At 47.7% G+C, this 20,502-nt stretch overlaps 1 protein-coding gene across 1 annotated transcript in view; it reads left to right on the top strand.

The window, feature by feature from the left end:
* The window catches only part of LOC144607404 (sodium channel protein type 1 subunit alpha-like), a 207,613-nt gene that overhangs the window by 125,017 nt on the left and 62,094 nt on the right, over positions 1 to 20,502 (top strand). The gene's annotated exons all lie outside the window — the stretch shown is intronic.

Raw genomic sequence — 20,502 nt, forward strand, 5'->3', positions numbered from 1 at the left:
TGTACGAACACCACACTCCCCCCAACCCTCTCTCTTCCCCCTCCCATCCCGTCTTCCTTCACTAAAAGTCGGTTAACTGATTCCACAGTTCACAACGACGTATCCCCCTCGGGCTCATACCATCTCCAACCAACCATCGGCCTATCAGGGGACCTCCTTGCCTGGGGTCATCTGTCGTTGGCCGTGATTTGTCCTTTTTGCGCCAAACACTTTACGTACCTCTCTCAGCTTCCATCACTCCACTGGAAATAAACCCAGCCTATCCTCATAACTAAAGTCCTCCAATCTAGGTAACATACTGGTGAATCTCCTCTCCACTCTGAAGAAGGATCCCAACCCAAAATGTCACCTATCCATGTCCTCCAGAGACGCTGCCTGACCCGCTGAGTTATTCCAAAATGTCAGACACAAACTGCTGGAGTAACTCAGCGGGTCAGGCAGCATCTCTGGAGAACATGGATAAGTGACGTTTTGGGTCATAATCCTTCTTCAGACGCTGCCTGACCCGCTGATTTGCTCCAGCATTTTGTGTGTATCTCTGGTATAAACCAACATCTGCAGTTCAGTTTTATGACATTTATTCCAAAATTTTGAAAAATACAGCATGCAAAGCAGCCCTTCGGCCCACTGAGTCCACGATGACCATCGATCACCCCAGTGCACTAGTTTGGTGTTATCCCACTTTCCCATCCACTCCCCCCACAGTAGGGCAATTTACCGAGGCAAATTAATGCACAAACCGGCACGACTTTGGGATGTGGGAGGACACCGGAGCACCCGGATGAAACCCAAGCAGTCACAGGGAGAACGTGCAAAGTCCGCACAGACAGCACCTGAGGTCAGGATCGAACCCAGATCTCTGGCAGCAGCTCTACCCGTTGCGCCACTGTGCCGCCCACTAATGTAGGAAGCAGATCTGGACACGATATACTCCAAATGTGGACAGGTCTCTGGAAATCTGCATCCAACTGCAATTAAACTTTAAAGTCATTGAGTCATACAGCACATAAACATGGTCCTCTGGCCCACCATGTCCATGCTGACCCATGCGTTTATCTGTTTGAGTCCCATTTACATGCATTTGGTCCATAGCCTTCTCCGCCTTGCCAATTCAAGTGGTTGTCTAGGTGTATCTTACATTCTGGAGTTCACCACGTTCACCACCTCATCAAGACCACCCCCCCCCCCCCCCGGTCCCTCTTGCCATCAACTGAAGAGGAAAATTAAAACATAGAATAGTACGACACAGAAAAAGGCCCGTCGGCCCACAATGTCTGTGCCGAACATGATGCAAGACCAAAGCTTATCCGCCCTTCACAATCCATTCCTCCATTCTCTACGTATCCATGATCGGCACCAGATGTCAACTTCTCTACATCGGCGAGACCAAACACAGGCTCGACAATCGTTTCGCTCAACACCTTCGCTCAGTCCGCCTTAACCAACATGATCTCCTGGTGGCTGAGCACATTAACTCCCGCTCCCACTCCCAGTCTGACCTTTCTGTCATGGGCCTCCTCCATTGTCATAGTGAGGCCCACTGCAAATTGGAGGAACAGCACCTCATATTTTGCTTGGGCAGCTTACAGCCCAGCGGTATGAACATTGACTTCTCATACTTTAGATAGTTCCTCTGTCCCTCTCTTCCCCTCCCCCTTCCCAGTTCTCCCACTGTCTTCCTGTCTCCACCTATATCCTTTCTTTGTCCTGCCCCCCTGACATCAGTCTGAAGAAGGGTCTCGACCTGAAACATCACCCATTCCTTCTCTCCTGAGATGCTGCCTGACCTGCTGAGTTACTCCAGCATTTTGTGATACCTTCGATTTGTACCAGCATCTGCAATTATTTTCCTACACATGTGCTTATCCATAATTCTCTTAAATGCCATTAACATACCTGCTTCATGCACCACCCCTGGCAGCATGTTACAAGCACTCACCACCCTCTGTGTAAAAAAACTTCCCCCGCACATCTCCTTTAAACTTTCCCCTTCTCACCTTAAAACTATGCCCTCTAGTATTTGATTTTTTCCATCCTGAGAAAAAGCTTCTGGCTGTCTACCCTATCTATGCCTCTCATAATTTTTATATACTTCTCTCGGGTCTCCTGTCAACCGCCATTGTTCCAGAGAAAACAATCCACGTGAGCAGGCCCTTCGGCCCATCGTATCCATGCAGACCATTACATTTATCTGTTTGAGTCCTGTTTGATCCATAGCTTTCTTTGCCTTGCCAATTCAGGTGGTTGTCTAAAAAAAAAGACACAAAGTACGAGAGTAACTCAGTAAGTCTCTGCAGAACATGGATAGGCGACGTTTTGGATCTGGAATCCTTTTCACGCTGATTGTGGGTGTGGGGGGTGGGGGTGGGGGGTAAGGTGGAAAGAAGCTGGGAGAGAGAAGAGACAGGGCAAAGCATGGCAGGTAATAGGTGAACTGAGGTGAGTGGATTTTGGATAGGCAGATGGTTTGAAACCAATGTCAGAAATTAAAATAGGTGTGAGACAAAAGGATTGAAGGGTTGTGAATTGTGAAGCCAGAGGAAGGAATGTAAGCGAAGGGGAAGCGGAAGGAGGGGGGAGGGGAAATAGGTACATCCAGGTGGGACATTGGGGAGGGGGTGGGGTGGAAGAAAGTAGGGGGGGGGAGGGGAGGGGTTAGAGGTTACCTAAATTTGGAGATTTCAATATTCATATCGCTGCGTTGTAACCTACCCAAGCGGAAATTGAGGCGCTGTTCCTCCAATTTGTGTGTGGTTTCACTCACACAAAGGAGGTGGCCCAGGACAGAAGGGTCAGTGTGGGAATGGGAAGAGGAATTGAAATGTTTGGCAACCTGGAGATACAGTAGGCCTTGGCGGAGCGAGCGCATGTTTTCAGCAAAACGGTTGCCGAGTTTACGCTTGGTCTTGCGATGTAGAGGAGGCCACATCGGGATCACTGGATGCAGTAGATGAGGTTAGAGGAGGTGTACGTAAACTGTCTAGATGCTTTTCAAATGTGGATGTAGCCATCTTCACCAGCCCCCTCTTGGCTACCTCCCCGAGAACCCAGTTGCCTTGAACTGAAGAGAAAAACTGCTGGCCCATATTCAAAGGTTATCCATTTATAAGTTATAAATACATTTGGAGATGAGACGGTTTAACTGGACGGGTCGGTTCGAGGTGAACAATAATTTGACATCTTCGCCAAGGAAACAACCAATCATAGACGCCAATCCTGTTGCCACGTCCGGCACTTTTATCTTTGTTCCACCAAATTAAGGTGGTTGGGGCGGCGTCGCTGAATAGAAAAAAGGAATGATAAAGAACATAATTCCGTGCATTTCAAAGTGGAATGAATTAAGCCTGCGTGCAGGCATGTGTTTGGCACAGAGCTGGAAACCAGTCGTGACTGCCTCTGGAATTCCTAACAACGGCTTCTGCCTTCCTCTGTTGGTGGAATCTGGCACAAGGCCACTATGTTGTCCATCCCAGTGCAGTGCATAAACAAGATTCCAGAGGATTACCATCTAGGGATTGAATTCAGGTTGGAATTTTCCTGGTGCCCAGTAGCCGATCACTGAGCCTGGAGCGTATCGGACAGAGGTCTCACTCAATGGTTCAGTGGTTCAATGATTCTTTTACTGCCTAGTGTGCCAAAGGTGCACTGAAATACATTTTTTTTGCATATACGTCAAAAGATTATTGGCGTGCATAAAGACAATCCCTGATTAAGTTCAGATGTAAATTTGGGCGGCACAGTGGCACAGTGGTAGAGTTGCTGCCCTTACAGTGCCAGAGACCCGGGTTTGATTCTGATCACAGGTGTCGTCTGTGCGGAGTTTGTACGTTCTCCCTGTGACCGCGCATGTTTTCCCCAGGTGCTTCAGTTTCCTCCCACTCTCCAAAGACATACAGTTTTACAGATTAATTAGCTTCTGTAAATTGTACCTGGTGTGTAGGACAGTGCCAGTGTGTGGGGTGAGTGCTTGAGAAAGATGAGGAGGAATTTCTTTCGTCAGAGGGTGGCGTATCTGTAGAATTCATTGCCCCGGATGGCTGTGGAGGCTGACACTGGGTGTTTTTAAGGTGGCGATTGACAAATTCTTGATTAGTATGTGTGTCAAGGGTTATGGGGAGAAGGCAGGAGAATAACATAACATAACATAACATAACATAACAAAACTTTATTGTCACTCGGCACAACACCGAACGAAATTTCAGCAGTCACAGCAAAAAAAGAAAAGAACACAGGACACACGACCCCAACACAAACATCCATCACAGTGACTCCAAACACCCCCTCACTGCTGTGTTTTGTGTGACTGCTGAAATTTCGCTCGGTGTTGTGCCGAGTGACAATAAAGTTATGTTATGTTATGTTACTGTGATGGAGGCAACAAAACTTCCCCTCTCCTCCCCCCGCACCCACGGACAGACAGCTCGACCCCTACCGAGGCAACCGACACGCACAGCCCCCGCAAGGGGATGGAAGGCCCCCCGGCCGAGCCGCCCCGGGCACTGAAACGTCCCGCAGCTGCACCGGGCGATGTTAAGTCCAGCGGCCGAGCCGCACCGGGCACCGAAACGTCCCGCGGCCGAGCCGCACCGGGCACTGAAACGTCCCGCAGCCGAGCCGCACCGGCGATGTTAAGTCCCGCAGCCGAGCCGCACCGGGCACTGAAACGTCCCGCAGCCGAGCCGCACCGGGCACTGAAACGTCCCGCGGCCGAGCCGCACCGGGCACTGAAATGTCCCGCGGCCGAGCCGCACCGGGCACTGAAACGTCCCGCGGCCGAGCCGCACCGGGCACTGAAACGTCCCGCGGCCGAGCCGCGTCGGCGATGTTAAGTCCAGCGGCCGAGCCGCGCCGGGCGATGGAAGGCCCCGCGGGCGAGCTGCGCCCCGGGGAAGAGACCTAATAAAAGAAAGGTTTCCCCCGCCCCACCCCCCCCCCCAACACACCCACCCCCCCCCCCACACATACACAGCCAAAAACAGAAACAAAAACCATCCCAACACCGACACAAACAAAAAAAAAGAAAAAAAGACAAACAGACTGCCAGAGAGCCGCAGCCGTTAGGCGCAGCCAACTCCTCTCAATGGGGTTGAGAGGGAAAGATAGATCAGCCATAATTGAATGGTGGAGTCAACTCCATGGGCCGAATGGCCTTATTCTGCTCCTATGACTTATGAACCCCATTGCAGACATTGGTCTTTGTCTATGGAATTGGTGCGCTACAATGCTGAGAACTATATTGTGCAATCTTTATCTCCTCTTTGCTCTCCCTATTGTACTTGAGTTTGAACTGATTGTATCTATGTATGGTGTATCAGATCTGTTTGGATAGCATGTTATTTCTAGCATTTTATATCTATCTTCAGTATAAACCAGCATGTGCAGTCCTTTCCTACACAGTAAACCTAAAGTAACTTCATCAGATTATACGACTTGTTAAATGGAGTCAATGCTGGGGAAAGTACATAGTTCAACACCATTCTCAAACTTAAGAGGCCTCTGGCGATAATGTGATGCCTTCCTGCTCCTGGCCTTTGCTGGTCTCTTTGCTGAGTTTCCAATTAGCTCTTTAGCTAGTCAACATTCAGTCAGCATGAAATCAAATTAACACTTGTTCTGATCAGCGGTATCAATTTTCAATCCTGCCACCCACTGACTCTGGATGCGTGGAATAGCTATAAGCTCATTTTTTGCTCACACTTGTTATAGAGTCATAAAGCCATAGTCCTTCGCCCCAACTTGCCAATGATGACCAAGATGCCCCAAAGGTGTTAATCCCAACTGCCCGTATTTCATCTTATCCACGTACCTGTCCAAACGCCTTTTAAACCTCCCATCTACCTCATTGGGGACCTTCGAACTATCTTTAATTGGACTCTACCGGACTTTATCTTGCACTAAACGTTATACCCTTTAATTTAGTTTTGTTTAGAGATACAGCGTGGAAACAGGCCCTTTGCCCCACCGGGTCCAAGACAATCAACGATCACCCCCCATACACTAACACTATCCTGCACACCAGGGGCAATCTACACTTTTTACCACAGCCAATTAACCTACAAACCTGTACATCTCTGGAGTGCGGGAGGAAACTGGAGCACCTGAAGAAAAGCTACACGGTCACAGGGAGAATGTGCAAACTCCATACAGTGAGCACCCTTGGTCAAGATCGAGCCCGGACTCTGGCGCTGCAAGGCAGCAACACTATATCTGCATCACTCATTTTGAATGGCATTTTGGCAGAAATTAAAAAATGCAGATAATTGAAGGCTATGGTCTTAAAGAGGGCAAAAGGGATTAGTGTAGAAGTCAAGTCAAGTCAAGTCAAGTCAATTTTATTTGTATAGCACATTTAAAAACCACCCACGTTGACCAAAGTGCTGTACATCAGTTCAGGTACTAAGAAACGAACATACAATGGCACACAAACATAACAGCACATACATAAACAGTTCACAGCGCCCCCTCAGAGGGCCTCAAACGCCAGGGAGTAGAAATAGATTTTGAGCCTGGACTTAAAGGAGTCGATGGAGGGGGCAGTTCTGATGGGGAGAGGGATGCTGTTCCACAGTCTAGGAGCTGCAACCGCAAAAGCGCGGTCACCCCTGAGCTTAAGCCTAGACCGCGGGATAGTCAGTAGCCCCAAGTCGGCCGGCCTGAGGGACTTGGAGATAGAGTGGTGGGTTAGAAGATTTTTGATATGGGGGGGGGGGGGGGGCGTTTAGGGCTTTATACGTGAATAGGAGGAGCTTGAAGTTGATTCTGTACCGTACTGGGAGCCAGTGGAGAGAGGCCAGAATCGGGGTGATGTGGTCCCTTTTACTGGCACCCGTCAGGAGTCTCGCTGCGGCGTTTTGGACCAATTGCAGGCGGGACAGGGATGATTGGCTGATCCCAGTGTATAGGGAGTTGCAGTAGTCTAGGAGGGAGGCAATGAATGCGTGGATGATTTTTTCAATGTCATCAAATTGGAGGAATGGTTTGATTTTAGCTATGGTACGAAGCTGGAAGAAGCTGGCTTTTACCACAGCGTTGACTTGCTTGTCAAACTTTAATGCAGAAGGGCAAAAAGGGCAGCATGGATGTGGTGGGCCCAAGGGCATGTTTCTGTGCTGCATGACTCTGACCAGTAATATTCCAGGTTCAGTCTCAGCAAGGCGTGAATATGTTCAGGAAGATGTCTTTAGTCTCCCAGGGCAGAGGATCCATAAAGTAGATGGCACAAGCACAAGATGAGATGGAAGAGATCTAAGGAGGACCTCGGGGGTAACTTTATCACTCAGAGGGCAGTGCGTATCCGGAACGAGATGTCAGAGCATGCTATAGAAGTTTAGTTTGGTTTATTTATTGTTGTCACGTGTACCGAGCGAGGTACAGTGAAAAGCTTTTGTTTGCATGCTATCCAGTCAAAGAAAAGACTACACATGATTACAATGAAGCCATCCACAGTGGCTCCATGCACAGATAAAAGATGAAGGGTACAACATTTAGCATAAGATAAAGTCCGATGACATCTGATTAAAAGTTGTTCATAGTTCCCCAATGTGGTAGATAGGAGGTCAGATCAATTACAACTTTTAGAAGGCATTTGAACGGATAAATGGGTAGTAAGGGTTTAAAGGGATATGGGCTAATGCGGGCAAATGATTCTAGCTCAGTATGACATCTGGATCAGCATGGACAAAGTGGGCCAAAAGGCTGTATAGCTCTCTGACTATTTGAACCTATGGAACTCAAATCCTCTTGTGCTACAGTGGCACAGCTGGTTGAGCTACTGCCTAACAATGCCAGAGACCTGGGATCGATCCTGATCTTGGGTGCTGTCTCTGTGGAGTTTGCACGTTCTCCCTGTGACCTCGTGGGTTTCCACCAGGTCCTCCGGTTTCCTCACACATCCCAAAGACGTGCGGGTTTGTAGGTTAATTGGCCTATGCTCCTCGTGTGTAGGGAGTAGATGTGAAAGTGGGATAACATAAAACTAATGTGACCGGGTGATCGATGGTCAGTGTGGACTCGGTGGGCCATGTGACTTGAGTCTAAAGAAGGATCTCAACCCAAAATGTCACCCCTTCCTTCTCTCCAGAGATGCTGCCTGTCCCGTTGAGTTACTCCAGCAATTGTGTCTATCTTCAGCTTGTTTCCATGCTGTATCTTTCAACTCAATTCAATTCAATAAAGACCAATATACCATTGGCCTTTCTTTGTACTGTCACACTGCTGATAGGAAGGATGGCCAAGAAGATTGACCTTATGATGATGAAGGAATTTCCAAGCTGGCTGGGTTTGTGTTTTGCAGCGAGGAAACTTGTGGTGGAGGTCATCCCACAGCACACGGCCCTTGTTCCTTTCGAGGGTGGAGCCGGTCGGTTTAGAAGATCTTGTTGAAGAACCATTGGCAAGCTTATGGCAGCGCCCATAAGACATAGGAGCAGAATTAGGCCATTCAACCCATCGAGTCCCTTCCACCATTCGATCATCTCCGATCTATTTTTCCCTCTCAACCCCATTCTCCTGCCTGCTCCTCATATCTTTTGATGCCTTTACTAATCAAGAACCTATAAATATTTTCTTTAAAATACACAAAGACTTGCCTCCACAGCCATATGTGGCAATTAATTCCACAGATTCACCATCCTCTGCCCAAAGAAGTTCCACCTCATCTCCATTCTAAACTTTCGTTCTTTTATTCTGAGGCTTTGGCTTCTGGTCCTAGACTATAACTAGTGGAACCATCCTCTCCACATCCACCATATTATCGGACTTTCATTGTTCGGTAGGTTTCAATGGGATCCTCCCGGTCACTCCCTCTACTCCCCTCTCCCATCAGACAAGAGGTACAGAAGTGTGAAAACGCACACCTCCAGATTCAGGGACAGTTTCTTCCCAGCTGTTGTCAGGCAACTGAACCATTATATCAACAACTAGAGAGCAGTCCTGATCCATTACCTACCTCATTGGTGACCTTCGGACTACCTTTGACCGGACTTTGCTGGACTTTATCTTGCACTAAACGTTATTCCCGTTATCATGGATTTGTATATTGTGGACGGCTTGATTGTAATTATGTATTGTAAGAAAATAACTGCAGATGCTGGTACAAATCGAAGGTATTTATTTCACAAAATGCTGGAGTAACTCAGCAGGTCAGGCAGCATCACACGGAGAGAAGGAATGGGTGACGTTTCGGGTCGAGAAGAAGGGTCTCGACCCGAAACGTCACCCATTCCTTCTCACTTGTAATTATGTACAGTCTTTCCGTTGATTGGTTAGCATGCAACAAAAGCTTTTCACTGTACCTCGGTACACATGACAGTAAACTAAACTCAAACAAAACTAGATTCATCACCCAAATGCTCGAGGTTTGTGAAGCTTGTGTCTGTGCTTGGTCTAAGTGGGTGTTTTCCTGTGAGTATCTAGGCGGAAGTGCGGCCATTTCTTTATTGCGCCCAGTTGACTGTGTTGCCATGGCAACACCACAGAGCGCCCTCATTAAACGGTCGCAGTAATCACACTTGAGACTCATCCTCCAGCGGAAAGACGGAGAGCAAGTCTTGAATCAGCCTCTTGCGTTGGTGAGAAGCCTCCCGCGGGGCTCAGGAGCTAATTGGTGCAGTTATGGGACGATGCAATCAGTTGCCTTGTAAACCATGGCAGGGAAGCAGTTTGGGTCTCCTTCTTTAGACTGTAGATTAGAGATACAACATGGAAACACGCCCTTCGCCTCAGTTTCCGACTGCTTCAGACTGTTATTGCTATTGAGGGCGTGCAGCGTAGGTTCACTAGCTTGATTCCCGGAATGGCGGGACTGTCGTATGTTGAAAGGCTGGAGCGATTGGGCTTGTATACACTGGAATTTAGAAGGATGAGGGGGGATCTTATTGAGACATATAAGATAATTAGGGGATTGGACACATTAGAGGCAGGAAACATGTTCCCAATGTTGGGGGAGTCCAGAACAAGGGGCCACAGTTTAAGAATAAGGGGTAGGCCATTTAGAACGGAGATGAGGAAGAACTTTTTCAGTCAGAGAGTGGCGAAGGTGTGGAATTCTCTGCCTGAGAAGGCAGTGGAGGCCAGTTCGTTGGATGCTTTCAAGAGAGAGCTGGATAGAGCTCTTAAGGATAGCAGAGTGAGGGGGTATGGGGAGAAGGCAGGAATGGGGTACTGATTGAGAGTGATCAGCCATGATCGCATTGAATGGCGGTGCTGGCTCGAAGGGCTGAATGGCCTACTCCTGCACCTATTGTCTATTGTCTATTGTTAGTGAAAACGCACACCTCCAGATTCAGGGACAGTTTCTTCCCAGATGTTATCAGGCAAATGAACCATCCTACCAACAACTAGAGAGCATTCCTGAACTAATACCTATCTCATTGGAGGCGCTCGGACTATCTTTGATCGGACTTTATCTTGCACTAATTGTTATTCCCTTGTCATGTATCTGTACACTGTCAATGACTCAATTGTAATCGTGTATTCACTAGTTAGCACGCAACAAAAGCTTTTCACTGTACCTCGGTACATGTGACAATAAACTAAACTCAACTAAGGATAAAGGGAGAGCCAATGTAGATCAGCCAACAGACAAACGGACACACACAAACACAAATACAAATACCATAGACCAGGTCAGCACAGGAATGGGCCCTTTGGTCTACAAGATACCAAGATAATCTAATCTCCTCTGCCTGCATGTGATCCATGTCCCTCCATTCCCTGCATATCCATGTGCCTGTAAGCCTCTTAAACACTACAATCGTATCTGTGTAAGAAGGAACTGCAGATGCTGGTATTGTATCTGCCTCCACCACCACCCCTGGAAGCATGTTCCGCGCACGCACCACTCTCTGCGTATAAAAACTTGCCCCGCACATCTCCTTTAAACTTTGCCCCTCTCGCCTTAAAGCTACACTCCTCTAGTCCACACACAGAGCACACATGCACACGCACACGCATGATGCGTATACACATGCACATACACATGATGTGAACGCACACATACACGATATGCATACAAACACATGTGTACACACACACACAAATGCAGAATACGCACGTGCACATGATTTGCACCAACACGCATGCACACACGTACACGATATGCACACACACAATATGCACACATACACACGTGCATGCACACACATGCACGATATGCACACACACACGCACACAATATGCACACATGCGCGCGCACACACACCACACACACACACACACACACACACAATATACACACTCGAACACACACACAAAATCAGAAACATTCCATTACTAACATCTCTAAGTTACAAACAGGCAGACACACTGTGACATGAGGCCACAATGCTGTCCCATGGACTCTTTCCAAACCACTTGCTATCGTGATGGATATGAGCATCCACCAACGAACCCTCTGGGAGACACTGGAATGTCGCCTGACTCACAAGATATCCGGACATTCTTGGATATAAATGCAAACATTACGGCCCACATTGATATCTCCGGACCTGTCACGTTCTGCCGGTAACACATCCATTAGCTGGGCTCGCCAGCAGCCACCTTAATCCAGAGTGTTCCGTTATCCGCGCCCATGTGTAATGAAGAAGATCCTTCCGATTGTTTGATGTGCTGCTTCCAGAACGCCGACCCTTTTGTCTTTCAATGCCTGGCTGCTTCCAAAGTGCATCTTTGCCCGAGTTCTCAATGAGTGCTCCCCGTAACACCCTCCAGCTGTTGATTACTGTCTGTGTACAAAACACTTCCAGTCACACAGAGTCACAGAGACAGACAGCTCAGAAACAGGCCCTTCGGACCAACTCGTCCATGCCGGCCAAGATGCCCCACCCAAGCTAGTTCCATTTGCCAGCATTTGGTCCCTATCCCTCTAAACTTTTCCTATCCATGTACCTTAGCTTCGTTAAAGGGCCTGTCCCACAGGCAATTTTAAGGCGCCTGCCGGCGACTAGGCTATCGCCGACAGTTTGCCGGGGTGTCGCGGGCATGATCATGAGGAGTCTTCCAAGAATCGTAGTGGATCTCGGCGCGTCGCTGAGAAATCAACCGGATTGAAATTTCTCGGCGACAGCTGGCTTGTCGCCAGGTATCGTTGCTTATTGCGGGCGCTGTCGCATGCTGTCCCCAGGTTTGCTAGGTTGTCGCAGATGCATTTAGAAGCCCGTAATATGAAATTAAGTAAAGTCATTTGAAGATACCAATAAATACTTGTGTTTAACCAATTTATTTACCGTCAGGACATTTGGCAGGTAGATTGGAGGCAACAGTTTGACGGTCAGGTAAGCGTGGGAATTTTGCGATGTTTATGGCCATCAGCCATTACTTTTAAAGTAGGCTCTCAACCCAGATATGCAACCCAGAATCCAGATATGCATCTCCCGTACATTTTCAAAGAATGCCCACACTTGCACAAAAATCCATTTAACCACGTTTAAAATTAAATTTCTTAATACTGCTATGAGTAAACTGGAAGTCAATCCAGTTTATGCCTTGTTACCGTGAAGTTTGGTTTTCAAGTAACCCGGGCAAGATGTTATATCTCAAAACTCTCAAGTAATTACAGACTTGTCAGTGATTTCAGCGAAAATTAGGACGCCGGAGAAGCATTGGTAAGCGTGGGAATTTCGCGATGTTTCCGAAGACGGTGTAATCTCTTAGCCAGGTGCTAGTTTCACAAACAAAGTCACTTGTATCGACCTGACGCAGCATTGTCGTGGTCATTGTCAGAGGGTGAAAGAAAACTTCGGCAATCTGCTACGACTTTGACAGTCGCTGGCAGTCACCTAAAAAATCGCCTAAATGGGACAGGCCCTTTAGAGATACAGTGCGGAAACAGGCCCTTCGGCTCGCTGAGTCCACGCCGACCTGCGATCCCCGCACACTTACACTATTCTACAAACACTGGGGACAATTTACGATTATAGCAAGTCAATTAACCAACAAACCTATATGCCTTTGGAGCGTGGGGGGAAGCTGGAACACCTGGAGGAATTCCACACAGGTCACAGGGAGGACATATAAACTCCGTACAGACAGCACCCGTAGTTGGGATCGAACCTGGGTCTCTGGCGCTGTAAGGTAATAACTCTACCGCCGTGTCAGTCTGAAGAAGGGTCCCAACTTGAACGTCTTCTGTCCATGTTCTCCCTAGATGCTGCCTGACCCGCTGAGTTGCTCCAGCACTTTGTGTCCTTTTGTGTAAACCAGCATCTGCAGTTCCTTGTTTCTGCATGTACACGTCCAAGTGTCTTTTCAATGTTGTTATGGTATCTGCCGTACACTGTGGACGGCTCGATTGTAATCATGTATTGTCTTCTGCTGGCTGGTTAGCACGCAACAAAAGCTTTTCACTGTACCTTGGTACACGTGACAATAAACTACCTCCTCTGGCAGATTGTTTCATATACCCTCCACCCTTGGAGTGAAAAAGATGCCCTTCAGGTTTGAATTAATTCTTGCCCCTCTCACTTTAAACCTATGTCCTCTTTATTTGATTCCCCTACCCTGGGTAAAAGACTGCATTCATGCTACCTATTCCCCTCATGATTTTATACACTTCTATAAAATCACCCCTCGATCTCCTGCAATCCAAGGAATAAAGTCCTAGCCTGCTAGGTAGAGCCTGCTATCCTGCTATATCTATAGCTCAGGCCCTCGAGTCCTGGCAACACTTTTGTAAATTTTCTACGTACCTTTTCCAGCTTAATGACATCCTTCCCATGGCAAGGTTTCCAAAACTGAACACAATATTCTAAATGCAGCCTCATTAGCGTCGTGGTATGGACACATGTAACTGCAGATGCTGGTTAACAAAAGAAAAAGACAAAGTGCTGGAGTAACTCAGTGGGTCAGGCACATCTCTGGAGGACATGGAAAGGCAATGCTTCTGGACAGGACCCCTCTTCATACTGATCTGGTCAACAATGTGGAAGCATATGCGTGCAGTTAACGGGAAAGAGGGTGTAGGAAAGGTAACGTTTAAATAAATAGGGCAGGGGGATGGGAACCATTGCAGGGAGACAGAGGGCCGTAAAATGAGGGCAGAAGCAAAGGGTAGAAGGGAGAAAAGAAAAACAGACCTGAAAGCTTTGTGCCTTAATGTGAGGAGCATTCGTAATACGGTGGATGAATGGAATGCACAGATAGTTGTTAACGGATATGATATAGTTGGGATTACGGAGGCATGGCTCCAAGGTGACTGAGGCTGGGAGCTCAATATGCAGGGATATTCAATATTCAGGAAGGATAGACAGAAAGGAAGAGGAGGTGGGGTGGCATTGCTGGTTAAAGAGGAGATTAATGCAATAGTAAGGAGAGACATTAACTTGGATGCTACAGAATCGGGTTGGGTGGAAAACACTTGTTGGAGTTGTATACAGATGACCAAACAGCAGTGAGGAGGTTGGGGAAAGCATCAAACTGGAAATTAGGGATGCGTGGAGCAAAGGTACAGCAGTTATCATGGGTGCCTTTAAGCAACACATAGATTGGGCTAACCAATTGGTAACAACGTTGAGGAGGAGGATTTCCTGGAGTGTATACGGGATGGTTTTCTAAGTCAATATGTAGAGGAACCAACTAGAGGGCAGACCATCCTAGACTGGGTACTGTGTAATGAGGAAGGATTAGTTAGCAATCTTACTGTGCAAAGCCCCTTGGGCAACAGTGACCTTAATATGGTGGAATTCTGCATTAAAATGGAGAGTGACACGGCTAATTCAGAGATGAGGGTCCTGAACTAAAGGAGAGGAGACTTTCATGGTATGAGACGGGAATTGGCAAAGATAGACTGGCAAATGATACTTAAAGGGTTGACGGTGAAGATGCAATGGCAAAGATTTAAAGATTGCATGGATGAATTACAATTGTTCATCCCTGTCTGGCGTAAAAATTAAATGGGGAAGGCGGCTCAACTGTGGCTAACGAGGGAAATTAGGGATTGTGTTAAATCCAAGGAAGAGGCATAAATTGTCCAGAGGGGGCAGCAAACCAGAGGACTGGGAAAAATGTAGAATTCAACAGAGGAGGACAAATGGGTTAATTAAGAGGGGGAAAATAGAGCATGAAAGAAAGCTTGCGGAGAATAGGAAAACTGACTGTAAAAGCTTCTTTAGATATGTGAATAAAAGATTAGTGAAGACAGATGTAGGTCCCTTGCAGTCAGAAACAGGTCAATTTATAATGGGAAACAAAGAAATGGTAGACCAGTTAAACAAATACTTTGGTTCTGTCTTCACTAAGGAAGACACAAACAATCTCCCAGAAATAATAGGTGACCCAGGATCTAGTAGGAGGGAGGAACTGAAGGAGATCCACATTAGTCAGGAAATGGTGTTAGGTAAACTGTTGGGACTGAAGGCAGATAAATCACCAGGGCCTGATGGTCTGCATCCCAGAGTACTCAAGGATGTGGCCCTAGAAAACGTTGATGCATTGGTGATCATTTTCCAGTGTCCTATAGATTCTGGATCAGTTCCTGTGGACTGGACAGTAGCTAATGTAACCCCACTTTTTAAGAAAGGAGGGAGAGAGAAAACAGGGAATTATAGACCAGTTAGCCTTACGTCGGTAGTGAGGAAGATGCTTGAGTCGATTATTAAAGATGTAATAGTAGTGCATTTGGAAAGCAGTGACAGGATTGGTCAAAGTCAGTATGGATTTATGAAGGGGAAATCATGCTTGACTAAACTTCTGGAATTTTTTGAGGATGTAACAAGTAGAATGGATAAGGGAGAGCAAGTGGATGTGGTGTATCTGGACTTTCAAAAAGCCTTTGAAAAGGTCCCACACAAGAGATTAGTGTGCAAAGTTAGAGCACATGGTATTGGGGGTAGGGTATTGACATGGATAAAGAACTGGTTGGCAGACAGGAAGCAAAGAGTAGGAATTAACAGGTCCTTTTCAGAATGGCAGGCAGTGACTAGTGGGGTGCCGTGAGGCTCGGTGCTGGGACCCCAGTTATTTACAATATATATTAACGATTTAGACGAGGGAATTAAATGTAACATCTCCAAGTTTGCGGATGACACAAAGCTGGGTGGCAGTGTGAGCTGCGAGGGGGATGCTATGAGGCTGCAGGGTGACTTGGATAGGTTGGGTGAGTGGGCAGATGCAGTATAATGTGGATAAATGTGAGGTTATCCACTTTGGTGGCAAGAACAAGAAGGCAGATTATTATTTGAATGGTGTCAGATTAGGAAAAGGGGAGGTTCAACGAGATCTGGGTGTACATCAGTCACTGAAAGTAAGCATGCAGGTACAGCAGGCAGTGAAGAAAGCAAATGGCATGTTAGCCTTCACAGCGAGAGGATTTGAGTTTCGGAGCAAGTTGCACAGGGCCCTGGTGAGACAGCACCTGGAGTATTGTGTGCAGTTTTGGTCTCCTAATTTGAGGAAGGACTTTCTTGCTATTGAGGGAGTGCAGCGTTAGTTCACCAGATTAATTCCCGGGATGGCGGGACTGACATATGGTGAAAGAATGGGTTGACAGGGCTTTCTATTCACTGGAATTTAGAAGGATGATAGGGGATCTTATGGAAACATATAACATTCTTAAGGGATTGGACAGGCCAGATGCAGGAAAAATGTTCCCGATGTTGGGGGAGTACCTGGGCACAATCTTCGACAACCTGCTGAAATTTGCCTCCAACACAGAGAGAATCCTCAGGAAATGCCAGCAACGGCAGTATCTCCTGAGGAAGCTCAATTCCTTTGGGGTCAGCAAGGACATCCTCATAACGTCTTACTACTCCTTCATTGAGAGCGCCATCACGTTCTCCTTCACCTGCTGGTTCCACTCCATCAGCCTTCAGAACAGAAACGGCCTGCAGAGCACAGCCAAAGTCTGTTCCAAAATTATTCAGAGCCCTCTCCGCCCGATGCGACCAGCAGATGCTAAGGTCAGCTGGCAGGGTTTTACAGGAGCCCTCACACGTCCTGGTCTCTGCGTTTGAGTGGCTCCCCTCAGGACGCCGGCTTCGCTGCCCAGGCTGCAGGACACAGAGGAGAAGAGCAACCTTTGTCCCCAAGGCTGTTCAGCTCCTCAACTACCAACCACCCCTGTCCCGCTGCTCACCCTGCTCATCCCAAACCCCCCTCCTACCAATAGTTTTTGTACTATACGTGCCTTTGTAAATTGCCCCACGGGGACAAATAAAGTTTTTTTGAACTCGAACTTTGAACTTTGAACACATCTGCGACAGTCGGGATGTGCAGGGAGGATCTGCAGACGCCGGTTTACACCGAAGGCTCGAAGGGCCAAAATGGCCTCCTCCTGCACCTATTGTCTATTGTCTAAGACAGACACAAAATGCTGGAGTAACTCAGCGGGTCAGGCAGCATCTCTGGAAAAATGGAATGGGTGACATTTTGGGTTGAGACCCTTCTTCAGACTGTGAGTCAGGGGAGAGGGAAGCTAGAGGTATGGAAAGGTACAGAGCAAATGAAAGCCGGCATCCAGTGACCAAAGAGCCCACAATGGTCCATTGTTTGCTGTGGAAGAGGTGATAATGCTGGGATACGAACAGTGAAACCAGCAGGATGACTAGGCTGGGGGAGGGTCGGAGCGAGAGAGAGGGAATGCAGGTGTTACTTGAAATCAGAATAATCAATGTACACACCACTGCATTGCAAGCTGCCCACGTGAGATATGAGGTGCTGTTCCTCCAATTTGCGTTTGGCCGTTCATTTTTTTTGCTGGGTGGAGGTCACCTATTTCTTCTTATATTAAGAAGGGTTTCAGGTCAGCACCACTACCACACCTGGGGCAGTCAGATCACCTGTCCATATTCCTAACTCCAGCATACACCCCACTCAGGAGGAAAGCTCCAGTCACCATAAAGACTGTTAAGACATGGCCTGAAGGAGCTTCCTCGCAGCTGCAGGATTGCTTCGAAAGGACCAACTGGGATATTTTTGAGGATCAGGACTTGGAGGAGTACACATCAACTGTACTTTGCTACATCCAAAACTGTGTTGACAATGTCACCGTCGACAAACGCATCCGGTTGTATCCCAATCAAAAACCCTGGATGACAAAGGATGTCAGGTCTCTCCTCAAGGACCGTAACACCGCCTTCAGGTCTAGTGATAGAGCTCTATACAGTGCTGCTAGAACCAACCTGAAGAGAGGCATCAAGGATGCCAAAGCGTCCTACAAGAGGAAGATTGAGGACCACTTTTCCAACAATGACCCACGGCGGGTATGGCAAGGCATCCAGCACATCACCAACTACAAGACCAGCAACCGCACGACTGCCGACGGCGACGCCTCGCTGGCAGAGGAACTTAACTGTTTCTTTGCTCGTTTCGAGGTGAAAGCTACAGTGGCAGACATAACACCCTCTCCAGCACCTGACAGCAACACCTTCACTGTGCAGGAGTATGATGTTAAGCGCATGCTCAGAGCAGTGAATCCCAGGAAAGCTGCAGGCCCCGATGGTGTGACGGGCAGAGTGCTGAGGGAATGTGCAGACCAATTATCTGAGGTCTTCACAAAAATCTTCAACCTGTCCCTTTTAAAATCCACCATCCCTCCCTGCCTGAAGTCCGCCACAATCATCCCACTGCCGAAAAAGTCTGTCATCAGCGGTCTTAACGACTACCGTCCGGTAGCACTCACACCGGTCATCACAAAGTGCTTCGAGAGACTGGTCCTGCAGCACATCAAAGCCAGCCTCCCACCCACCTTCGACCCACACCAGTTTGCCTACAGAGCAAATAGGTCTACAGGGGATGCCATCGACACTGCTCTTCACACTGCACTGACCCACCTTGAACACCAGGGGAGCTATGTGAGGATGCTCTTCCTCGACTTCAGCTCTGCCTTTAACACGGTCATCCCGAACAGACTGGTCACCAAACTTTCCGACCTTGGATTTTCCCAAACCATCTGCCAATGGATCAAGGACTTCCTGACCAACCGCCCCCAGACCGTCAAAATAGGCCCTCACCTCTCCTCCACCATTACACTGAGCACCGGCTCACCACAGGGCTGTGTGTTGAGCCCCATCCTTTACTCCCTCTACACTCACGACTGCGCCCCCACCCATCCCACCAACACCATCATCAAGTTCGCGGATGACACGACTGTGGTTGGACTCATCTCAGAAGGAGATGAGACAGCCTATAGGGATGAAATCCAAAGGCTGGCAGCATGGTGTTCAGTGAACAATCTGGTCCTGAACTCCTCCAAAACAAAGGAACTTATAATTGACTTTAGAAAAACCAGTGTAGATTACGACCCACTCTACATCAATGGGGTCTGTGTGGAAAGGGTACCAGCTTTCAGGTTCCTGGGTACGCACATCGCAGAGGATCTTACCTGGTCTACCAACACCATCACCACAGTAAAGAAGGCACAGCAGAGACTCCACTTCCTGAGGATCCTCAGGAAAACCAACCTGCAGGAGAAGCTCATGTTGTCCTTCTATCGCTGCTCCATCGAGAGTGTGCTGGCATACTGTATAACCACATGGTATGCCAGCTGCTCAGAAAAGGACAGGAAGGCCCTTCAGAGGGTCATCACGACGGCCCAGAAGATCATCGGCTGCTCACTGCCCTCCCTGGAGCACCTGTTCAGCCTACGCTGCCTCAGTAGAGCAGGCAAAATAATAAAAGATCCATCCCACCCCGGCCACCGTCTGTTTGTTCATCTGCCCTCTGGTCGACGTTTCAGGTCGATCAAATCCCGAACAAACAGACTTAAGAACAGTTTTTACCCCAGGGCCATACGAGAACTGAACACTACCTTTGCACTAGGCAACACCGTTAAAAAATCTTGTACTTAATATAATTGTATTTAATTGTATTTATGTATTTATTTGTTTTTGCATTTATTGCATATATGTTTGTACGCACCGTCAGGATTGGCTATTTTTTAATTTCGTTGTACTCGTTGCAATGACAATAAATGAATATTATTATTATTATTATTTCTGTGGGAAATAAAATGTAAAAGGGGAGTGTTCCATCCATCTGGGAGAACCTTGCCACTTTAACTGCCAGAATTCCATTAAGGCTGAAAGAAATAATCAATTACTGACAACACCAGGCATCTGGTTTGTTAATGGAACAGGGAGACAAAGTGGTGTGTGCTGAGGCTATGACAGTCTAATGAGCGGACAATGGGAGCACAAGTACAGTGATTAGGGCTTTTCAGAATTGATTAACCCATAACCCCAGCCCCACATCCCTCCGCTTCCTCTCCACGGTCAAATCTATTTACGGAATACAGCCTGATTGTAGGCAATGTGGACAATGAATTTTGCCACCCGCCTATCAGAATGGCTGATAGCGAGCCCTGTCTGGTGTATGATCAACTTTCGTGTTCTCCACGAGTCAGCGTTCCCCATATTCATAAGTTCATTGTGGAAACAGCCCTTCAGCCCAACTTGCCTACGCCAACCAACATGCCCCATCTACACTAGGCCCACCTGCCTGCATTTGCCCCGTATCCCTCGAAACCTATCCTATCCATGAACCAGCCCAATTGTTTTTTAAAAGTTGTGA

This window comes from Rhinoraja longicauda, chromosome 2 (assembly GCF_053455715.1).
Source record: "Rhinoraja longicauda isolate Sanriku21f chromosome 2, sRhiLon1.1, whole genome shotgun sequence".
In the NCBI taxonomy this organism is placed as follows: domain Eukaryota; kingdom Metazoa; phylum Chordata; class Chondrichthyes; order Rajiformes; family Arhynchobatidae; genus Rhinoraja; species Rhinoraja longicauda.